The following is a 23,526-nucleotide window of genomic DNA, read 5'->3' as shown; positions in this document are numbered from 1 at the left end:
ATTGACAAGGGGATTGATAGCCCTGAGACCATAAAAAGTCTTATCTATCAGTGGAATCGTGTCTTCTCTTACTTCTTCTCCATCTTTCTCTCCTACCACTTCTTTTTCAATGTCTTCTACCATGATTCTTTCTCTTTCTTCCTCCTTTTCCTTACCCTTTTCCTCAACTTCAGGATCTTTAGGAAATTCAGGCTCTTTGTAAGCTAATCCACTCCTAAGTGTGATAGCTTTCACATGATCGGAGGGATCTGCTTCACTTGAGTTTTCGAAAGAATTTTCACTTGGCTTTTCTTCAGAATTTCCTAAGTTTTTAGAATTAGTTTTGATCATCAGACTAAGGAGGGGGGAAAATTTTTCATCGAAATCCTTCTGCATCTCTTTTAGTTCAGATCTAAGATCACTAATCTCTTGAGACCTAGATTTTTCAAGCTCTAGATTCTTTTTGTTTAGGTTTTCAGCTTCAGAAGAGGGAAAACTAGGATAGGGATCATGATTAGATTGAATAGCCATGGTTGGTTCGGGAGTTGATGTCCAGGCAAGTTCAGAAGACAGTTTCCCGCAGTCAGAAGGCTCGTGACCGCGGTGAAACATGTCTTGGCCACAGTCAGAACAGCCACGACCGCGGTGAAACCTTGTTTGGCCGCGGTCCGGATGAATGGACCCGCGGTGATCAGAAATGAATGGAAAATATTGAATTTGATAGACTTCTGCAGTGTTCACCATCCCTTGACCATAAGAATCCATTGGGTTGTCCCCGCCATCAAAGTTACACGTATTGTGTACCCTATTTGGTTGTTGCAATCCAAGATGACTCATTATGTGACGGAGACACTTTATAACTTCCGAAATTTCTTCTTTCTTCTCAGGAAGTGCAGAATTACCAAAGGTTACTTGATTTCAGATGCTGTTTCCTAAATTTTTAATGAAAACGTGAGCATCTTCTACAAATCTAGTTGTCAAATCTCCATTACTTGCTATGTCGAAAGAGTGTCGTAACTCTGGAGTTATACCGCGATAGAAGATACCCAGCAGGTATTCCTCGGTATATCCATGGTGTGGACAATCTCTTTGGTATTCCCTAAATCTTTCCCAAGTATCTAAAAGATCTTCATCTTCTTTTTGTTTATAAGTTCTTATCTTCTTTCTTAAGAGATTTGAACGATTTCTAGTGTAAAAACGATTTAGGAAAGCAGTTCTACACGCTGCCCACGTTTTTTAGTGAAGCAGGTGGCAAAGATTTTAGCCATTTGCTGGCATTATCTCTAAGAGAGAATGGGAAAAGACTACACTTGTGGTAATCCCCATTTGCTGTAATGGTTGCACATAATTCTTCGAACGTCTCGATATGGTCTATCGGGTTTTCGAATGAATAACCAGAGAATTGATTTTGTTGAACTAAATGGATATGGGGTACCTTAATTTCGGTTTTGCCATCCTATGGTAAGGCTGGTTGAATAGCTCTTCGATCTCCCATGAACTTCTCGAGTGAATCGAAACTTCCAATCAGTTCATCATCATTTTTGTGTTTGACCGATCCGATTAGCTCATTGTCATCATAAATCGGTTCTTCAAACTCGTCATCAGTCAGGTCATCATCGTTTTGATCACCATCCACACGATTTGGTGGATCACCAAGAATTCCAGGAACATGTTCCCGGTCTCTCATTACAGAGAAACCTGAAAAATTCAAAAGGAAAAGTAAAAGTAAAGAATTGTTCTAATGGATTTAAGCTGGGATTCGCAACGAAACAAATCAAAGTCCCCGGCAACGGCGCCAAAAACTTGATGCGGGTTTGTAAACGCGGGGTTGGTTGTTTTCATTTGACTAAGCTTCAGGTTTTAAATTTATAACCCCTAAATGTCTGCAAGTGCACAGATGTGCGGTTTAGTACTTAGGGTATCGATCCACAGAGACTTAGTTGTTTCAGTACGAATTCACTGCAACGCTTAAATCAGATTAGAACTAAAAAGGTTTTGGTTTTGGTTTTGGGTTTTTGGTTGTCACTAAATCTAAACTAGAAAGCTAAGCAAGTAAAAGCAAATAAAAATGAAAGCAAGTAAAGCAAGTAGAATCGATTAAACAAAAGCGAATGAAGGCAAGTAAATAGCGATTGAAAAGCAAATAGAATTGAAGGTTGTAAGCAATGAAAAGACAAACGTTGGGGCTCAAGGGGAATTCGCAGGGGTTCATGGACTAGGCTATGTCGATTTTAAAAAAGTGATAAAGGTAATCAACTACGTATGGTCTAGAACTCGAGGCACGGAAGTATGAATAGCCTACTTTCGCAGCACTAAACAACTATCTCTCGCAACCCTGATCAGTAGATTTCCACTCTGATCCTGGAAGGGAGAAGATGCAATAGCAGAACAATACTCATCAACATTCACAACTCAAATACAGGTAGGTTTCCACTCCTATAGAAGAATTGCTCGTTTCACCCTAGTTCAGACAATCAATGAAGACTTTTGCAACATATCATATCAGATCGGCTTCTAAGTGGCCAGCAAAGAATCACGCAGTAAGATTAAAGGCAAACGAAGAACATCTAGAAGATTATAAATACTAAATCTATTGATTCATAAGCAAAGACACATGAAATTCCCTTTGAAAAATCCCTTTAAACCCAACTGGGTAGCTACTCAAACATATTGTAACAAAGCATCATAAACGAAATTGAAAGTGCAGGAAACTAAAGAAAAGAAGGAAGAAAAACGAAGAACAGAGTTGCAGGTGGAGGCGCGATGATGCTCTCCAGCGGCGGCTCCTTCTTCGGGATCGACGGCGGCGGCCTCCTCTTTAGGGTTCCACGAAATCTCTCTCTCTTTCTATCTTATGTCGTCTCCTAGTTTCGGTATCCCCTCTTTAGAATGACCTAAAGGAGGTATTTATAGCTTCTGGGGTGGTTGTGGACACTTAGGACTTCAACAATAACAAAAGGAATTGATCTGGGCTTTAATTAAGTCGTCGGGAAAGTGAACGACCAAGTTCCGTGGTCGCGGTGGCTCTACCCACAGGAAAATGGGTGTTGGCCGCGGTCCCGACACATGCTTTCTTCCGGAACTGCATTTTCTGTCATTTTTGCGTCGGGAGGATCTGAAGATCTAACCGTTGGATTGTCTCCAAACCAAGTGCATTAGAAATCTGGTTGGATCCTCTATGTTGTCTCAAATTTTGGGGGTGATCTGACGGTGAAAAGGTCTTCATCGCTTGTCATACTTCTGACGGTCTGCATTTATCCAAAATTGCTCATTTGTTCCAAATTGCATATCTTTTGCCCAAGTTTCCTGTAAAGTCTTTTGAAATTATAAAACATTGAAAACACTTTAAAAACCTTTGAAAACAGAGTTAAAACACCTGCATATGATACAATTATGATCCATAAAAGTGGTCAAAATACGGTGTTATCACTGGCTTGCCAAGACTGATTGTTTCGGCCTCGGTTTGAGAGAGATGATTTTCTCTTGATTTGTTGCTCCACTTGCTCTGAGAGATGCAACAGCTCATGTAAGCCACTGTACTTAACTCGCTCCGCCTTCCGAGCTATTCTTTCTTGAAGGCCATCGACGAACTGAGCATGAGAGCCTCCTCGGACGCTCATTGATCCCTATGTCAACTTACGAAAACGTTTTTGTAAGTCCCTATGATAATGTTCAGGCACATACCTCAACCGTAGTAGGTATTTCATGTCGTGCCACGTTTGAATGGGACCAAAGACTTGTCCTCTCTTCTCGGCCACGGTGTGATCCCACCATGCCAATGCATTGTCTGTGAGCCGCAGCTAACGCGACCTTCTTGAGTTCTCCATAGCCATAACACTCGAAGATATACTCCAAGCGCCTCTCCCAGTCTAGATAGACCTCAGGGTTTGATTTGCCTGCAAAAGTGGGAGGAGTTAGTTTCATATCATTGTTAACTTCCCTACGCTCTTGTTCTCTTGGCCTGTTTCTGAGAAAAGGGTCTTGTCTCCTCTGGTGACGCCGGTTTAATGGATCAGGAGGTTGATCCTGCTCTAGTTCCGGAATGCTATCCTTCTCCGAGTCCTCAGGGTGATAGTGAATTCACAACACAGAGGGATGGTGAGTCTCTGATACGGTGAAGGCTCAAAGCTTGCTTGAATCGCACAAACAAACCAAGAACGAAGAGAAATCGCTTCTCGGGTAAACTTTGAAGAAAGTTTGATATTTTATTGATATGGGGAAAAAGTCTGCGGACTACAATGCTGCAAAGGAACCTTATAAACTGGTTCGTCAGCTTGAACCTTCTAGGGTTCGACTCTGGACTCAAAACGACAGGACTAAGTAAATAAAACTCAAAGAAAAACAAACATAGTCTAAGAAACAAAGCTCATCGTTTCATTTATTACAGAAATGGAAAGTTTGAAATAAAAGACTTAAACTACACGACTTGAGTCTTTTAACTCTGACACTTAGTCGCTGGCGATGTTGATTCCTCCTGCAAGCACAATAAAATAATTGAAACATTTACCTTGGGGTGGCGCGGCTCGTTTGGTGTCGTGTGCGGCCTCGGCATTTATTGATGTGTCCTGCCTTGGCCTGCTGTGGCTGGGGTCGCTTTAGGCGTCTTCTAGGCCCGGAGAATCTTGATCTTCATGTTCCTTAAGCTCTATGACCGTTGCTTCTTGTATGGCTAGTCGCACAGCCTCGGTTAGCTCGTTATCGCGTCCACTTGGTGTGTTGTGAAGCCGTGAAGATAGACCAGTAGGGAGAGCCGTGAGGAAAAGAGACATGGGCCGAGCCGCGCCTCGGTGAGGTGGACCAGCTCACGTCTCGACTCAAATGGCAAATGTCCCGAGCCGTGGAGAAGTTTAGATGGGCCGAGCCGTGGAAGAGCTTAGATGTCCCGAGCTGTGGAGAGGCTTAGATGGGCCGAGCTGTGGAGAGGCTTTGATGGGCCGAGCCGCGACAAAGGAGAATGACAGGCCGAACCGTGGCCTTGGGAGACAAAGCCCATAAAAACCCTAGGCAAAATACAAAGGCGGTGAGCCGCATGAGGCGATAAGGAAATATTCCGAAAATCTCTCCCGAGATTCTCGGCTAGGCGGTTCAAAGAGTTAGTATAAATAGACGATGTATACAATTTATTCTGTAACTTTTTGCAACCCTAAGCAATAAGAACTAAACACTTTTACAGCAAGAAAAACTTTCTTTCGATCTTACTGTTCTTGACGATAAACGCTAGAAGTTTCCGATCCCTTATTTTTCCTTAAAAAAATTTTTGGTTGTGCGAGTTTCGACTCACACAATTTGGCGCCGTCTGTGGGGAATCGAAACTTTCTTACTCTAAATCGACAAGACTTTAAGATCCGAAGAACATGGCGAGCAATACCCCCGACGACAACAACAACAACAACAACACCGGTAACAGTGCAGAGAAGGACGCTCCGGCATCGGGCACAACGACGGCAACGATCGAGACCCAAGAGGAGATGTGAAACATGATGGCTGCGTTGATGAAGAAGATCGACGAACAGGATAAAAGAAATGAGGCGATTACGGAGAGGCTCGACGCGATGGCGGCTGGGCGACTACACCCAACTTGGAGAGCCGGAATTCCCGACCCGATGGATGGAATCCGGAGACGCTTCGATTTCTCGACACCTGCAGGAGCCTCAGGGAGCGGCGCAAGAAACCCCTCGGCTCCTCCAATGTCTCGTCTCCTCGAAGAACAGACCCCCGCGGCGACCCGAGTCAACATGACTGAGCCGCCCCCTCTCCGCTGAAACTCAAGGCGACGAGCCGGCAAAGAAGAAAATGATGCAATCGACGTAGACGCCCAGCAGAACGACGGAACCACGAATCCGCAACAAACCGGCTCGGCTCGGCGAATAAGTCAGGAAGATCTCGCCTCGGCTCTAAACGCCATCAGAACTGACGAAGTTTCCGATCCGACCCGCGGCGACAATCCAACCGAGGAGGAAGAAAACCTCCAATGGATCGAGCAGGCAGAGCGCGAAGACGAGCCGAGGAGAGAGGAGCGGGAGCGACTCCCCCAATCAAAGGGAATGACTCACGCACAAACTCTTGAACTCAAAGAACTGCGAGCCTCGATGGCTCAGACAGTAGCTGAAATACGCGCCATGAAATCCCAAGTGCACAACGCGACAAGCGCCGCGCCCGAAATCGACTGAATGCTTGAAGAAACTCAGAGAACCCCATTCACTGCAAGAATCACGGAGGCCAGGATTCCCGAGCCAGGGAAGGTGAGAATCCCGTTCTACGGAGGAACAACCGACCCGAAAGCACACATCACAGCGTTTCGGATAGCAATGGGACGAGCCTTCACGAAGAACGCCGCTAAACTCACCGAGCGTGAAATAGATGCTGGGTACTGCCTGCTCTTCGTGGAGCATCTCAAGGGAGCCGCACTCGAGTGGTTTTCAAGGTAGGAACGAAACTCAATCGGTAATTTTCAACAGCTCTCCGCCTTGTTCCTTAAGCAATACTCGATGTTTATGGACAGAGGAACATCCGATGCTGACCTGTGGACACTATCCCAAGGACCGAACGAACCGATTCGGGATTACATGGCAAGATTCAAGGCAGTCGTATCTAAAATAGAAGGAATAAGCGACAAGGCTGTGCTCGAGGCTCTGAAACGATCTTTGTGGTACAAATCCGAGTTCCGACGGGAGATGGCTCTCAACACACCGCAAACAATTCAAGACGCTTTGCACCGATCATCAGACTTCGTCGTAAATGAGGAGGAAATGAAAAACTTAGACGAGCAGTACGAAGCAACAAAAGCGGCAATCCGAAGCTCAATTTTTCCGCGCCCCGCGAAGAAGGGCAACCCATCGAGCAACGCATCAACATAGAGCTCGGATGAACCTAGAAGCGGAGGCGCCCATAACTACCAGCTAGGCATCGGACGCGGAAGAGGAGAGCCGCGCAACAACACTTAGGTAAGAAAGTCCGCCAACTACGACGAGAAGGCTTTCTGCGAGTATCACCAGACCTACGGGCATTCAACGGCTCAATGGCGAACTTTAGGAGCAAAGCTTGCAGCAAAAATGGCAGCGGGAGAGCTCCAAAACGCGGTCAGCCTCACAGACCTCGTTCCTAACAAACAACAAGAGAGAGCCGAGCCGAGCGGCGCGGCGGAACCCGCGAATCCTCCCCGACGAGGCGATAACCCCAAGCGCGACAGGAGAGGCGAACCTGAAGAGCGACCCGAGCCGAGGCAAAGGATCAATATGATCATGGGTGGATCCCAATACTACCAAGATACCGTATCCTCCATCAAAGCCTATCAGCGCCGAGCCGAAGCGAAGGAGAATTGGACAGAACCAACCGACATCCCAAACACAGTGATCTCCTTCGCCGAGGAGGAAACGGCAGGAATCGACCGACCTCATAACGATCCGTTGGTGATTGAGTTAACGATCAGGGATCATGACGTAGCAAGGGTGCTCATCGATACTGGAAGCTCAGTGAACGTCATCTTCAGGGAAACACTCAGAAGAATAGGAATCGACCTCTCCGAGGTGGAAGCAATCCCCAAACCTCTAACCGGATTTTCAGGAGAAACGACGATGACTATGGGAACGATCAGGCTTCCTGTGGTAGCTGGCGGAGTCACTAAGATCGTCGAATTCTGCGTCACCGATCACCCAGCAATATACAGTGTGATCATGGGAACTCCGTGGATCAACGGGATGAGGGCGGTACCCTCTACCTATCATCTCTGCCTCAAATTCCCAACCCCAGTAGGTGTTAAAACGATCTTGGGGAGTCAGAAGGAGTCACGAATGTGCTGCCTAGCCGAGCACAAGCTAAGGAACCCCGTCACCGACGCACGAGCAAACATCGACCGCAAAAAGATGAAGACAGACCGAGAGCCCGCGAACGAGCTCTCGAAACTCTTATAGCAATTACAGATCGTGGAGAGCCGCGAAACACGCGCCGAGCCAGTATGCGATGCAGTGGACTCGGTATGTATAGATGAGGCGCGCCCGGAGCGATGCGTCGAAATAGGAACAAAACTGGAAGAGCCTCTGAGAAGCGAACTCCTTTCCCTCTTCAAGGAAAACATCAACACTTTCGCCTGGACAGCAGAAGATATGCCAGGCATAAGCATCAACGTGACCTGTCACGAGCTGAATGTGGATCCGACCTTTAAACCAGTGAAGCAGAAAAGAAGGAAGCTCGGCCCCGAACGAGCTAAAGCAGTTAACGATGAAGTCGAAAGGTTACTCAAAGTAGGATCAATCGCCGAGGCCAAATATCCGGACTGGCTCGCAAATCCGGTGGTCGTGAAGAAGAAGAACGGCAAGTGGCGAGTATGTGTGGATTTCACCGACCTCAACAAGGCATGCCCAAAAGACAGCTTTCCCTTGCCACACATTGACCGGCTCGTCGAAGCCACTGCAGGGAATAGACTGTTAACATTTATGGACGCATTCTCCGGCTACAATCAGATCCTAATGCATCCTGATGATCGAGAAAAAACGGCATTCATAACTGATGGCGGGATATACTGCTACAAAGTCATGCCGTTCGTGCTCAAGAACGCGGGAGCAACGTATCAACGACTCGTCAATAAAATGTTTGCGGCTCAGCTCGGAAAAACCATGGAAGTATACATCGACGACATGTTAGTCAAATCACTCAAGGAGGAAGACCACGTCGCGCATCTACGGGAATGCTTCGAACAATTGAACAAGCACAACATGAAACTAAACCCGGCGAAGTGCAGGTTCGCGGTCACCTCGGGAGAATTCCTCGGCTATCTGGTAACTCACCGAGGCATAGAAGCAAACCCCAAACAGATCAAGGCTTTAATTGAGATGCCCTCTCCAAGGACGAAGCGCGAAGTGCAGAGGTTCACAGGAAGAGTCGCCGCGCTGAACAGGTTTATTTCCCGTTCCACAGACAAATGCCTGCCCTTCTACGACACCCTCCGAGGAAACAAGAAATTTGAGTGGGACGAACGATGCGAGACGGCTTTCCAGGAATTGAAGAATTATCTAGCGAGCCCACCAATCTTAGCAAAACCAGTCGAAGGAGAGCCGCTCTTCCTCTACATCGCGGTGTCTGCTACAGGTGTAAGCGGAGTGCTTATCAGAGAAGAACGATCCGAGCAAAAACTCATTTTCTACATCAGCCAGACATTGACCGACGCTGAGACTCGCTACCCCCAGATCGAGAAAGTCGCCCTAGCCGTCGTAGTCTCGGCTCGCAAACTGCGCCCGTACTTTCAATCACATTCGATTGTTGTGCTCGCTACGCTTCCGCTGCGCTCGATCCTACATAGCCCTAGCCAATCCGGTCGGCTCGCCAAGTGGGCGATAGAGCTAAGCGAATACGACATCGAGTATCGAAACAGGTCGTCTGCAAAGTCACAGGTGCTCGCGGATTTCATCATTGAACTCCCTGCCGAAGCAACAAACGAGCCGACTCTAGATGAAGTGTGGACGCTGCACGTCGACGGCTCGTCGTCTAAACACGACTCGGGGATAGGAATCCGCCTCACCTCTCCCACCGGAGAAATATTGGAGGAGTCTTTCCGCCTGAACTTCCACGCCTCGAACAACGAAGCGGAATACGAAGCACTGATCGCCGGCATACGACTAGCGCAGGGAATCGGAGTTCGAAAGATAAGAACCTTTTGCGATTCACAGCTCGTAGCATGTCAGTTCAACGGAGAATACGAGGCGAAAGATGGACGAATGGGAGCTTACCTCAAAGTGGTCCGAGAGTTGGTGCAAAAGTTCAATGAGTTCGAACTCACTCGCATTCCCCGAGGAGAAAACACCTCGGCCGACGCCTTGGCAGCACTCGCTTCGACCTCGGACCCAGACCTCCGATGAACGATCCCAGTCGAATTCATCGAACGTCCTAGCATCGAAGAGGTAGAAGGAGTTCGGCTGATAAATCCTCCTGAACAAGAACCAGAGGACGATGAAGCCGTTCCTATGGATGAAGACGCCTCACCGGCCGAGCCGGAGTACGGCTGCGACAAAGAATGGCTCGGAGCTATCCGAGTGTATATCGCCGATGGAGAGGTGCCAACCGACAAATGCAAAGCTCGCAAACTAAAAGCTCAGGCCGCGCGGTATGTCCTCGTCGATGGCGAGGTGTTTAAATGGAGATTTTCAGAGCCTCTCACGACATGCGTCGAAGGACTGGAGGCAAAAAAGATCATGCACGAGGTGCACAGCGGTGCGTGCGGGAACCATTCCAGCGGAAGGTCGCTCGCTATCAAGATTAAACGGCACGGCTACTTCTGGCCCAAGATGGTCAAGGACTGCGAGAAATTTACAGCGAAGTGCGAGAAGTGTCAGCGGCACGCTCCGACAATTCATCAACCTACCGAGCTGCTCTCGTCAATTTCATCACCTTATCCGTTCATGAGATGGTCGATGGACATCGTCGGACCTCTACATCGCTCGAAGCAGAAGCGTTTTCTGCTCGTCCTCACGGATTACTTCTCCAAGTGGGTCGAAGCCGATTCCTACACAAGCATAAAGGATGTTCAAGTCGAACACTTCGTCTGGAAAAATATCATCTGCCGACACAGGGTCCCCTATGAGATAGTCACCGACAACGGATCCCAGTTCATCTCAACACGCTTTGAAGCTTTCTGCGAGAAGTGGAAAATCCGCCTCAGCAAATCTACGCCAAGATACCCTCAAGGGAACGGAGAAGCCGAAGCAGCCAACAAGACAATCCTCGACGGTCTGAAAAAGAGGCTCGATGCCAAGAAGGGACGGTGGGCAGACGAACTCGAAGGAGTCCTTTGGTCTCATCAGACAACTCTGCGCCGAGCCACCAGGGAAACTCCATTCGCTTTGGTCTACGAATCGGAGTGCGTAATTCCCCCGAGGTGGATTTTCCAGGTATTCGACGAAGACTTCTACCAGGACAGGAGGGCTTGAACCACTTAATGATGCTAGATGAGCTCGATCTAATCAACGAAAAGCGCGACCAAGCCTTAGTTCGAATCCAGAACTATCAACAAGCAACGGCGCGGTACTACAACAAAAACGTTCGTAGCCGAAGATTCAAAGCAGGGGAACTCATCCTCCGAAAGGTCTTCCAAAACACTGCCGAGAAGAACGCAGGAAAGCTCGGAGCAAATTGGGAAGGTCCTTACAAGGTCACAAAAGTGGTTCGTCCAGGAGTCTACGAACTCGCGACACTAGCTGACGAGGCGATTCCAAGATCATGGAACGCAATGCATCTAAAGAAGTATTATCACTAAAACTACAGCACGGCCAGCATGAACTACGGGACGGCTTGATCCCTGCAAAGGGTACTGATATGTTCATAATTTGCATCATTTAGGTTGCATAAATCATTCCAAATCATGTTTTATTTCATGTATTTTAGGTCCCTAGGGTTTGTTTTAGAACTTAGGAGATGCATTAGGTCCCAATGAGTCTTTGCATGTTTTGAGTGTCTATCAGGTGATTATGGAGCTGAAAAGATGAATCCAGGAGGTGGAATGGTGAGCAGAGCTTGAAAAAGTGGAAAACTTGAGTCTATGGAGGTTATCGGCCATTCTCGCTGGCCAGGAAGGTTTTACCGGCCATTTTCATGTACCGCGGGAAGCTTTACCGGCCATTTTCACGTACCGCGAATTAAGTATATCGGCCAAAATCTCCGGGTGCGAACGAGTCTCAGAAATCACCTGTCCGGGGAGCCTTCCGGTCCGATTCAGATGGCGGGTCCTTCATAGAAGTTGGAGAGCATTGAAGCACGGTCTCATAGCAATTGGAATCGTAGAATTCGGACGCGTGAGCAGAGAGATAAGCTCGTCGGAAGAAACCCCTGTCTCGCAGGTATTCCGGACCGAGCAGATCAGTTCTGAAGGATGCGAAGGACGGTGCACTTCCAGGCCGATTCAGCTTCCGGGTCCTTCATGAGAATCAGAGACATTTGAGTTTTCTTTCCAGAACGTCCAAGAGCATTCAATTCGGATCTATGAGCAGGAAGATACGGCCTCCGGAATGGACACATGTCTAGACGCCTCTCTCTGGTCGTATACATGCACTGCAAAGATGTGCCCTCCAGGAAGCCTTCCACCTCCCAAGCACTGAAACTTCCTTCACAAAAGTTGGAGATAAATGAGTCCTCTGTCTTCTGCAACCGAAATCATTCAATTCGGACAAGTATCACAGGAGTTACACTCTCCGGAATGCGAAGTGATCTAAGCTGCTCTGGATGCTGCGAGATGGTCTTGCGACTTGGTTAACCCGCAGGCCTGAAGATGAACACCTGAATGCTGATGCTGCGAGTTGAAATGTGCGGGTAAACTATCACTGGAAGAGGTCTGGAGCTCCCGAGCAAGAGAAATGCTAAGTCCACAATCGTGCGACTTAGGCATGCGAGTCATCCGCGCCTGGATCTATGCCGCACGATCACTCGGAATTCACTCCGACTTGAGCCTGCGACCTAAGTGCAATAGAGACCAACCCGCACAGTTTCTACATCCCCCAGAAACCGGCTCAGCCCTGCGAGTTGGAGAGGAAGGAGACCATGCCGCAGAAACACTCGCAATTTACTCCTAGATAGGCGTGCGGCTCCGACAAGGTGATTCAAGCCTCACAAGACAAGTCTTCATCTACTGCGACTTAGGTGTGCGGCCTGGGACATACTGAACCGACCCGCAGCTTTTCCCACTTTATCCATTAAAGCCGGGTCAGGACCCGGTTTGTTCCGGGCTGACCCGGTTCGTTTTTAAGAAGGTATAAATACTTTTTAGGGTTTTTTGGGGGAGAACTAAGTTTTATTCCCTTTGTCTCTTGCCTTTTTGGTGAAAAGACTCCATTAAGAAGAGAAATATCTTTATTTGAGTGTTTAATCAAGAGAGTTTAAGGAGATCTGGGTGTTTAAAGCTGTTTTCTTTTGAATCTATCATCTCCATCTCCATTTCTCATCATTAATCATGCTAATCTACTCAACTTGCAAAAGTTTAAGAGAGATTAGTATGATTAGTGAGTAGTCACCTTAATGAGGTTCTAGATGTGTAGGTTAGGGTGCTAAAGTGTTAGATTAGGAGTGCTTAGGGCTAGATTCATTGATTCATCTCTCTAAACAGCTGTTCTCTATGCTAAATCCTTGATAATCACTTGAGATCTAGATTCTGGGAATTTCATGCACCAAAAGTGTTTGATGAAATTCCTGAAAGAGTTGTGTTAGAGGTTTAAGTAATTTTTCATCATGGGAATGATTTGTTAAATGCTTGAATGATCATTAAGAGCTGTTTGTTAATGCATATTGATTCATGTTTCACAAATGGGAATTTGGTTTGAAAATGGATTAGTATAGGGGTTAATACCTTCATGAGAGGATTAACCTAGATTAGAGTTCTTAATCATTTGAATCATGTCTCATCATTGTCATTAGCATTTCTAGTTTAACACCAAGGCACCCTAACCAACTATCATGTCTAGAATCTCATGCCTCCATCATATCATATTCACATCATTTGTCATTGTCATTTGTCTTTAAACCTGTTTATGTTTATAGTTGTCTCTAGATTAATCAAAACCTATTCTTGTTTGCTTGAATTAAGAACTTGATCATATAGCTTAGTGTCTAACACCACATCTGGATTGATAAACCTCTTTGTACTACATTGACAAGGGGATTGATAGCCCTGAGACCCTTAAAAGTCTTATCTATCAGGTACGTAGGCAGCCCGTCCTCAGACGGGTTCAGCTGTCCCCCCTCCTAAAATGGGGGGGGGAGTGGGTACGTATACACATACCTCCTTTAACTCTACAATTTTTAGCTTGCTCACTTAGGAACATCGCCACTTCGGCACATTCTTAGCTCGTTTTGAATCATCCACTTATTTCACGTTTACCTTGGATTTCTAGTTCGTTCATTATCGCTTCGGCTAGTTTCTCATTCTTTCAGCAACTTATTTTAACAAGCTCGGATTTTAAAATTCTTCCACTCATCACTTCGGCGAGTAATCATACCACTTCGGCACGATATCATGACCTGATTACCTCGGACCTTTGTTGGTCCTCAGTTTCAGTTCGGCAAACTAAGCCTCTGAATGCCTCGTCTCGTTGCTGGCCACAACGGGGCAACAAATACAAAGTTCTCTAAACGGACTTTTACCACCTTTCCTAGGACGAGGGTGCAAGTTACATCCTCTACGGATAAAAATGAAGCGCGCTATACAAATATCAGATCAAAAACGTATCAGGTCACCATGGTTTACTATCGCACACGAGATTATAAGTCAAGACTACATCGCTTTCTCTAAAACCGAAGTAAACTCTTGAAACTCGGACACACATACCCATCCTCTCAGAAACGCCAGTCCATAGTCAAAATAAATAAGACTACCAAATCATCCTCGGTCAACAAAAACAAAAACAAAACGCCTCGTCGTTTACACGGCTCGGCACCATGCAAAGCGAAAAAGCCTCGCCGTTTACACGGCTCGGCACCACCCAACGAGAAAAATGCCTCGTCGTCTACACGGCTCGGCACCATGCAATGCGAAAACGCCTCGCCGTTTACACGGCTCGGCATTGCCAGCAAAAATTTGCCTCGACTTTCCAGCACCACCTAAAAGATGTTCCACAAAACTAACTTCCAATTCGGGATTAAGAATCCAAACAAGATCCTTAAATGACTCGACCCTTAGCTCGTATTTCTATCGATTTCGGCTAAGGAAAGCGATCAAAATCATTTTTGACGCGGCAGTTTTCATCCTCGACAATTTTCTCTAAGCCAACGGTTTTCACAGATATTCGTACAGATCGTTAAAATTAAATACTTCAAATTCTAAAACGGCAAAGGGAAAGAGAATATCCATAAGTGAAAATAAATGTCAGGTGGATAAAGCCGTCCAGGCACAGATTACATAAAAGTTCGGAAAGCAGATAAAAATCCTAAGTACAGAAGCATGAAAGACAAAACAGAGAAAAGCAGAGAGTATCAGGCCGCGGACTGCGTTTCACGCTCGGCAAGGAGGTTCGAGAGGATCGGCGTGCCCGCGTTCGATCTGTTCGGATCAACTTCGCCTATTTGGCCGCTGTCTCTTTGAGCGGCTCGTTACCTAGGCTGGTGTCGACCAAATCCGGCGATACGGGCGAAGAAACCAGCTCGCCTCGGATCTCGGAGGCAATACGCTCATACGCGTCGTCGTCAGCATATTCGCTCTCCCAGCTCTTTAGCTGCGCCTCCTCATCATCGAGCGTCGGGGCGTCTGGTCTCTTCAGGACGGCAATCATCGCAAAGTTGCCCTTGATTTGCCCCAGATCGTTCTCGTCGTTTTTGGTCTTCTCGAGCTTGGCCAAACCCTCCTCCACCTTGGCAAGGCGTTCCTGAAACTTCGCCGTAAGCTCTCGCCTCCTTTTTCGCCCGCTTGACCTTGACGTCAAACAAGGCGTCCTTGGCCTCGATACGCCTCTTCAGCAATGCCACCTCGGCGCTTTTGGCTCTCCTTGCCTCCTCTTGGCGAATCACCGAGGCGGAAACTTTGTCAACGTTGGCGCGGAGAACTATTTTCTCCTCTTCCAGCCTCGACACTCTGGACATCGCCTCGTCGAGTTTCCCCTTCGCCGTCGCGGCCTCGTTCTGGGCCTCTTCCAGCTTCGCCTTTGACGCCGCGGTCTCGCCTCGGGCCTCGTCTAAGCGACGTTCGACCTTAGACAAGTCCGCCTCGTACTCGGCCATCAGGTCGTTAATGGCCGCGACAAACTGCAAAGAACAAACTCGCGTAAAAACTTAGTAAAAATTTGTGGAAATAAACGAAAGCAAATAGAACGTACCTTGGTACCGCGCTGTGCCATCGCGCCGTACGACCTCGGCCTCCTCAGCTTCTCCGGAGGAGGAAGGCGCGTGCTCGCGTTTTTTACACGCGAGAACATGACGGCAGAGGCGTCAGGGTCGTCGACGACCAACTTGCGCGCGGCAGGGTCCCCAGGCGTCGGCTTCCGCCTCTTCTTGGACGGCTCGTCTTTCTGAACGGCGATGCCCTTCCCTTTGTCAGTAGCCGAAAGTTTTCGGTTAGAGTCATGCTTCTGAACAACAGAAGTCGGTGGCCTCGTCGACTTCGGGAGGGCCAGGATGGCGGAGTGCGAAGGAGTCTTACTCCGCGCCGCCGAGCCGTCTCCAGACACCTCGGGGATAATTTCGCCCGGTTCCACCTCGGGCGCTGCATCTTTTTCAGCCGCCTCGGCAGTGTTGCCTTCTGCGACTCGGTCCATTACATCCCCTTCCCGGCTCGGCGGGTCGGGTTGAGGGACGGCCTTGGCTTGCGCTGAAACCGCCTCGGCTTGAACCACCTCGGTTTGCGCATGAGCCGCCTCGGCAGCTCGTCTAGCGGCCTCCTCTTCCTCGCGCCTCTTCCTTTCTCTGAGAGCAATTATCACCATCTTCTCCCGGGTATCTCTTGAAGAACTTGAGGACGAAGAGCTGACGAGGACTCCGGCGAGGATGGCTCGCGCTTTTTCTACTCTTTCGAGGGTGAAGTTCTTTCTCCAATTAACCTTCTGCGCCGAAAGAGAGTCTCAAACAGTAAAGAGGTCGTCGGGAATCGGGGGAAGAAAGCACCGAACTGCAAAACAAAGCAAAAAAGAAAAATTTTCAGAAAAGGAAGAAGATACCAAAAATAGTTCCGAGCAGAGGCAAAGCTTCGGGTCGGCTACCAAGTGGTCCCCAAGCGGTCTTGGTTCTTTGAACGTAATTCTCGCCGACCGACGCCTCGTTCACCAAGACGTAAAAGAAGCGTTCAGTCCAAAACTGATCCTTGCTGGGAAAACCGCCGATGATCCGTCGCTTCGCCTTGTTGGAAACATAGAATCTATTTCCCTTCGGAGCTTTCCTGACTTCCAGCAAGTTCAGCAGGTGATTCAGCTCGATATCAACTCCGCGCTCGAAGCTTCGAACTAAGATGCCAATCATATGCCGTAATCCCCTCGGCATGATTTGCCCAATCGAGATCCCGTGTTTCCAGAGATATTCTAGGATCACTCCGGGGATCGGGAACCAGAGGAAGCAAAGCTCGAAGAACGCCTCGTACAGAGTGAAATGATTCTCTGGAGGGTTGTCGGCTCGGTCGCTCTTCTCTGGAACGACGAACTCCACCGCCTCGGATATCCCGAAGCGATGCCTCAACGCCTCGAGCGACTCAAGGGAGCAGAGTGTAGAGCCAGGCGGGTCAGGTTTTTGTCTCTTAACTCTCGGCCCTCGCCCAGATGTAGAAGCGCCTCGGGACGCCATGAGACGTTCCAATTCAAGCTTCGCCTCGAAAAGGTCAAAGGGAAATGCCTCCTCCTCGACCTTGAGTGCGGCGCGGTTAATGTCCTCATCAGGAACGGGATCCTGGGGACGGCTCGTCAAAACCGACGGCTCGCCATCCGGAGAGCCGACATCTGATGGGCTTGCATGGTTTGACGCTTTGTCAGATGAGCGATTGGAGGGGCTCGGCGAAACAGACGCCTCGGAGGATTCTGCCGTACCTCTCGCCTCGGCATCTATGCGGCTCGGCTCGTAATGAAAAAGAGAATCCAACGAATCGTCGGAGCAGCTCGACATAATTTACGACTTGTACAAGAGTTACAGCACGACTCGGCGAGCCTCTACCGGAAAAAGATCTGGAACGGCGGAGACCTCGGAAACCCTAGCCGGAAAATAAATAAACTAGAGAGAGAAAGAAGAGAGAAGGGAGAGCTACCTTTAGTAAAAACGAGTGAGTCTGAAGATAATGAGGAATAATGAAGGAGCTCACCCATTTATAGGAAAACCGAAGCGCGTGAATTCCGCATAAACCTCGGGAAACCTTCCAAACAGCGCGTGGAATCCGCAGTGAAATGGCTAGATCGAACTGCGTCGGTCGCACGCGCCAATAAATCAGGAATCTTCTCTCGGAAGACCAACAGTTGGGATATCCAAGTTTTCATCCGGTGTCTCACCAAAGTAAACGCCTCGTCGTTAATTAAACGGCACGGCATTAACTCTCTCTCTTAAAACGCCTCGTCGTTAACGAAATGGCTCGGCCCTAACTCTTGCTCTCGAAACGCCACGTCGTTAACGAAACGGCTCAGCGCTAACTCTTGCTCTCGAAACGCCTCGTCGTTAATGAAACGGCTCGGCGATAACTCTTGCTCTCGAAACGCCTCGTCGTTAACGAAACGGCTCGGCATTAACTTTTCTCTCGGAACGCCTCGTCGTTAACGAAACGGCTCAGCACAAACTTCCTCTCGAGACGCCTCGTCGTTAACGAAACGGCTCGGCGTTAACTCTCTCTCTTAAAACGCCTCGTCGTTAACGAAATGGCTTGGCGTTAACTCCCTCTCTTAAAACGCCTCGTCGTTAACAAAAACGGCTCGGCAAGAACTTTCCCTCGAAACGCCTCGCCCTTTGTTCGGCTCGGCATAACCTTCTCAAATCGCCTCGGCTCATCATTACCAAACAAAATCGCCTCGTCCTTAAACACTTTTACAGCATGCACAATCATTTGATTTTTTTTTTGGCAACCTACAAAAATGTAATCAATAATTATATAAATTTTACAATTTTAAAATGATATTAAATTGTCGCATAACATACTTTTCTCTGAAGTCTTTCACGATCTTGAAGTCAGGATCAAACAGAATTTTGATGGAGTTGAAAGCATTTGATATTGAAATGTCACCTATACTCGGAAAACATAAAAAAAAAAAAAATTAACAAACTAATCCAAACCCAATCTCTACAAACTGTATATATAGGAATAGGGGATATATGATCTAACCTTTGTACTCTTTTATACAGACAAATCGCATTACACACACAACAATAGCAGCCATATGTTTATCAGTGTACTCAACAATTGTTTTAGCATATTGTCCCCATAGTGTACATTTCAGTTGGACATCGCTTCATCAGTAAACATATTAGCGTTAAATTTTTTTAAAATATTGTTATGTTTATTTTGGTATGATATCATAACTACTTACTTGGTATCTGATGTCGTATCAACTGCGTGAAGGAACAAGTTTTACCCTTAACAAAAACAAATGAAAGTCGCAAGTGCACAGCTAATCAGTTGTAGTATTTAGGGATTGAATCCACAGAGATTTGTGTGCCTGGTATTCTTCTATGGTTTCTAACTTTATGTCTAGACTAGATTGGTTTTAAAGGTTGGTTGTTTGTCACGAATTAAACTAAAACAAAAGAAAGCAAATAAATCTATCCTAGAAAACAAGTAGAAAAATCGAATGGAAAGCAAGTAAAGCAAGTAAAATATTGAACTAAAGCAATTGAAATGCAGATCTAAATAAGCAAATAATCGATTGGTTTGTAAACTATGGCTAAAAACGCTGACCTTTTGGGAACTCTAAGGGATCATAATCGGTTTTGACACTACGGTAGATAGATTGGGATTGACGGATATCGATATATAGGTGGTTCTAGAGTTAGAGTACCGCGGTATGACTACGTCACTGTCGTGATCATAACCAACTGTTTCTCGCAACCCTGACCAGTAGGTTTCCACTCTGGCCCTGGAAAGGAGAGAACGCAAGAGCTGCACAAGACTCGTCAATACTCACGATCTCGCCGCAGGTAGGTTTCCACTCCTACGGAAAAATCGCCTGTTTCATTCTAGAGCTGATACTTAATGAAAACTTTCGCAACACTAACTATCTTGATCAGATACTAGGTGATCAATCAAGCATACATGCAATAAGAACAAGAATAAACAGAGAACAGGTCGAAATCCCTGATAACTAAGAGTTTTCAAGGCTTTTTATAGAGGTTATCAATCCCCTGTCTTGTAGTACAAGGGGTTTATCAATCCAAGAATGCGGTGATAGACACTAAGCTATGTAATCAGGTTCTTAATTCAAGCAAACAAGAGTGGTTTGGTTAACTAGAGACAACTACAAACTTAAACAGGATTAAAGACTAATGAAATGATTAAACAAGAACTAAACAATGACAAATGATGAGAATGTATGAACAATGATGAGAAAGGTCTTAGACATGATAGTGGATTAGGGTGCCTTCAGTGATAAACTAATGAGCTAATGAATCATATGATCAAGCAAACCATTCAACATAAATATCTTTAATTAAGTTAATCCTCTCATGAAGGTATTAACTCCTATGCTAAAACAGTTTCTAACCCAATCATCATCAGTGAAACATGAGTTAACAAGCATTAAGAACCAGTTTAATCTGTCATTTAAGCATATAGACAATCATTCCCATGATGAATAACACTTAAACCTCTAACAACCATGGTTCAGGCATTTCATCAAACACTTTTGGTGCATGAAATGCCCAGAATCTAGACCACATATGATTTGTATGGATCTAGCATAGAGAACAAGTTGTAGAGAATGGAATATGCATGATCTAACCCCTAAGCTCACTAATCTACCATTTAAGCATCCTAATCTACATATCTAAGACCTTAATAGAGAGATTACTCACTAATCATGATCAACACACTAGATCCTTTGCAAGATGTGTTGTTAATCATGATTAGAAGTGTATAGATGAAGAGATAGATGATAGATTCAGAAGAAAACAACTTTAAACACAAAGATCTCTTAAACTCTCTTGATTAAACATTCAATAATCAATATTTCTCTTCTTAGTGGAGTCTTTTTCACAAAAGAGGCAAGAGACAAAAGGAATAAAGCTTAGTTCTCTAGGAAAAAACCCTAAAAAGTATTTATATCTCTCTAAAACCGAACCGGGTCAGCCCGGAACAAACCGGGTCCTAACCCGGCTTTAGTGGGTAAAGTGGAAATCCTGCAGGTTGGTCCAGTGTCTCCCAGGTAGCATGCCCAAGTCGCAGTAGATGAAAAACTTGTCTTGTGAGACTTAAATCGCTTTGTCTTAGCCGCACGCCCAAGTAGGAGTGTTTTGCGAGTCTTGCTGCGGGTTAATCTTCTTCTTCTTCAACTCGCAGGACCAAGGCGGTTTCTGGGGAATGTACAAACCGTGCGGGTTGGTCTCCATTACACACAGGTCGCAGGCTCAAGTCGGAGTAGATTGCGAGTGATCGTGCGGCTTGGTTCCAGGCGCGGCCAACTCGCATGCCTAAGTTGCACGATCGTGGACATAGCAATTTTCTTGCTCGGGGGCCTCAGACCTCATCCATTTATAGCTTACCCGCACTTCTCAACTCGCAGCATCAATTTCCAGGCATTCGTCTTCAGGCCTGCGAGTTAACCAAGTCGCAAGACTATCTCGCAGCATTCAGAGCAGCTTGGACCACTTTGCATTCCGGGAGGCGTAACTTCCAGGATATTGGTCCGAATTGTGTGATTCCGGTTTCAGAGGACAGAAGACTCATATATCTCCAACTCTGGTGAAGGAAGCTTTGGTTCTTGGAAAGTTTAAGGCTTCCTGGAGGGCTCGTCTTTGCAGTGCATGTACACGATCAGAGAGAAGCGTCTAGACATATGTCCATTACGAAGACCGTATCTTCCTGCTCATAGCTCAGAATTGAATGATCTCGGACGTTCTGGAAAAAGGACTCGAATTTCTCTGATTATTATGAAGGCCCTTGAAACTGAATCGGCTTGGAAGTGCACCGTCCTTTGCATTCTTCGGAGCTCATCGGCTTGGTCCAAAACGGCAGCGAGACAGGAGTTTCTTCCGACGAGCTTAACTTTCAGCTCACGCGTCCGAATTGAATGATTTCACATGCTCTGGAACCGTGATCCAATCCTCTCCAACTTTGATGAAGCACCCGCCAACTGAATCGGACCGGAAGATTCCCCGGACAGGCGATTTCGGAAACGTGTCTGCACCCGGAGATTTTGGCCGATACAATCCACTCGCGATACGTGAGAATGGCCGATAAAATCCACCCGCGGTACGCGTTTTGGCCGAGAAAAACCTTCCTGGTGCGCGAGAATGGCCGATAACCTCCAAAAACCCAATTTCACCATTTTTCAAGCCTTGACCACCGTTCCACTTCCTGGATTCATCTTTCCAGCTCCAAATAGCTCCAAATGCACCTGATAAACACTCAAAACATGCAAAGACTCATTGGGACCTAATGCATCTCCTAAGTTCTAAAACAAACCCTAAGGACCTAAAATGCATGAAATAAAACATGATTTGGAATGAAATATGCAACCTAAATGATGCAAATTATGAACATATCAACTCCCCCACACTTGTCCTTTGCTTGTCCTCAAGCAAAAAGAGCAAATGAGAGAAAGAGGTTGTATGCATTGGGAGTTCATATTCCTTAATGAGAGAGTGTATCATCAAAGGAATTCAAGGCTCACTGTCCTAGTTGCTAGTTCTAAGATGCATTGCAAACAAGATTACTCACAAAACTTTAGCCATACTTATCAATGAATGAATCAAACTCAAGCTCAAGTTTTTTCACAACCAGCCATAGTTCCAACCTTTTGACATTCATTAAAGCTCATGTGAATCATGCTTATGCAAATCATGTGAACTCACTTGTCTTGGGACAGGGTTATGAGACAAAGATGATCTCATTTAATGCATTGGTTTCCATTCAGCTCAAGGGGTCACTCAAAAAGGAATAAACTTTAACAGAATGCTAAGGGTAAAAGGCAACTCGTGCATACAAGAGCAGAATCCCATCTACCCAATGCCCCAAATTGGTCTTTCACCTTAACTCTACTCCCATGAAGATCACATCCTAGCTACTCCTCTCTCAAGACATGCATTGCCTTGTCAACCCTCTCCTCACTTCCCTCTCATTCTTTCTTTCTCACCAGGGGATTCATCTTTATCTTTTCAACTAAGACTCAGGTTTGGGGTCTGAATATTACACTTAGCTCTTTCTCATAACACACTTTCTAGCCTCTTTTCTTTTCTTTTCAAACACTTGAGCCTTTTGGCTTCTTTTCTTTTCTTTTTACTTAGAGGCTAGGCTTTCTATTTCAAAACACAAGAGCTTTTTCTTTCTTTACACAGCAGACCCCAAACCTCTTTCTTTTCTTTTCCAACCCCTGGTTCTCATCTCAAACACTCAATGTTTCTCAAGAACTCTTCCTAGCCTATTCTAGACTCATGATGTTGAGCTAGATCTACATGAGACCCTACTCTTGTCGCCCTAAACCCAACACTTTCTGTCAAGTTTATTCAGAAAAAGGCCTCACATCTCTCACTATAGTGTTTCAGGCTTCAAGGAAGGTTTGGTTAAAGGTGTGGAACTGTCTCAAAGTTTGAGAACAGCTACTTGAGCTAGCAAAGAGTGGTAAAAGGGATAAGAGAGCTCAAGTATTTTAAGGGTACCCATGAGTTCACAATGAAATTCACAAGCAATGATAATTAGATTGTCAAATTAAGGTTCTCACTTAGATAAGGCTGGACTATTCAAAGCTTGATTCACTCAACAATTTCAAAGCATGGATCAGTCTTGATTTCATTCTTGTTTACATGCAGCAAAGAACTAGAAACTAGGGCAGTGAACCGAATTCTTAAAGTGATATTCTCTCAAGGAAAAACCTATCATTACTCCCTTGCATTGATGCAGCCTACATGAATATGCAACTAGACTCAATCCTAAAAATGAGAATGCAACTACATGTTCATTTTTTTTGTGAA

At 46.3% G+C, this 23,526-nt stretch overlaps 1 non-coding gene and 1 pseudogene across 1 annotated transcript; both read left to right on the top strand.

Moving 5' to 3' along the window:
- Positions 1–1,045: 1,045 nt before the first annotated feature.
- Positions 1,046–1,153, top strand: LOC112082556. The gene has a single exon (XR_002897224.1). It is a non-coding gene; the product is annotated as a small nucleolar RNA R71 (small nucleolar RNA).
- A 5,878-nt stretch (positions 1,154–7,031) lies between these two features.
- LOC112082097 lies at positions 7,032–11,224 on the top strand (annotated as a pseudogene).
- The last annotated feature ends 12,302 nt before the right edge of the window (positions 11,225–23,526 follow it).

Source organism: Eutrema salsugineum, unplaced genomic scaffold (genome assembly GCF_000478725.1).
Source record: "Eutrema salsugineum unplaced genomic scaffold, Eutsalg1_0 scaffold_1, whole genome shotgun sequence".
In the NCBI taxonomy this organism is placed as follows: Eukaryota; Viridiplantae; Streptophyta; class Magnoliopsida; order Brassicales; family Brassicaceae; genus Eutrema; species Eutrema salsugineum.
The sequence above is the reverse complement of the archived record's forward strand: the minus strand, read 5'-3'. Positions and strand labels throughout refer to the sequence as shown.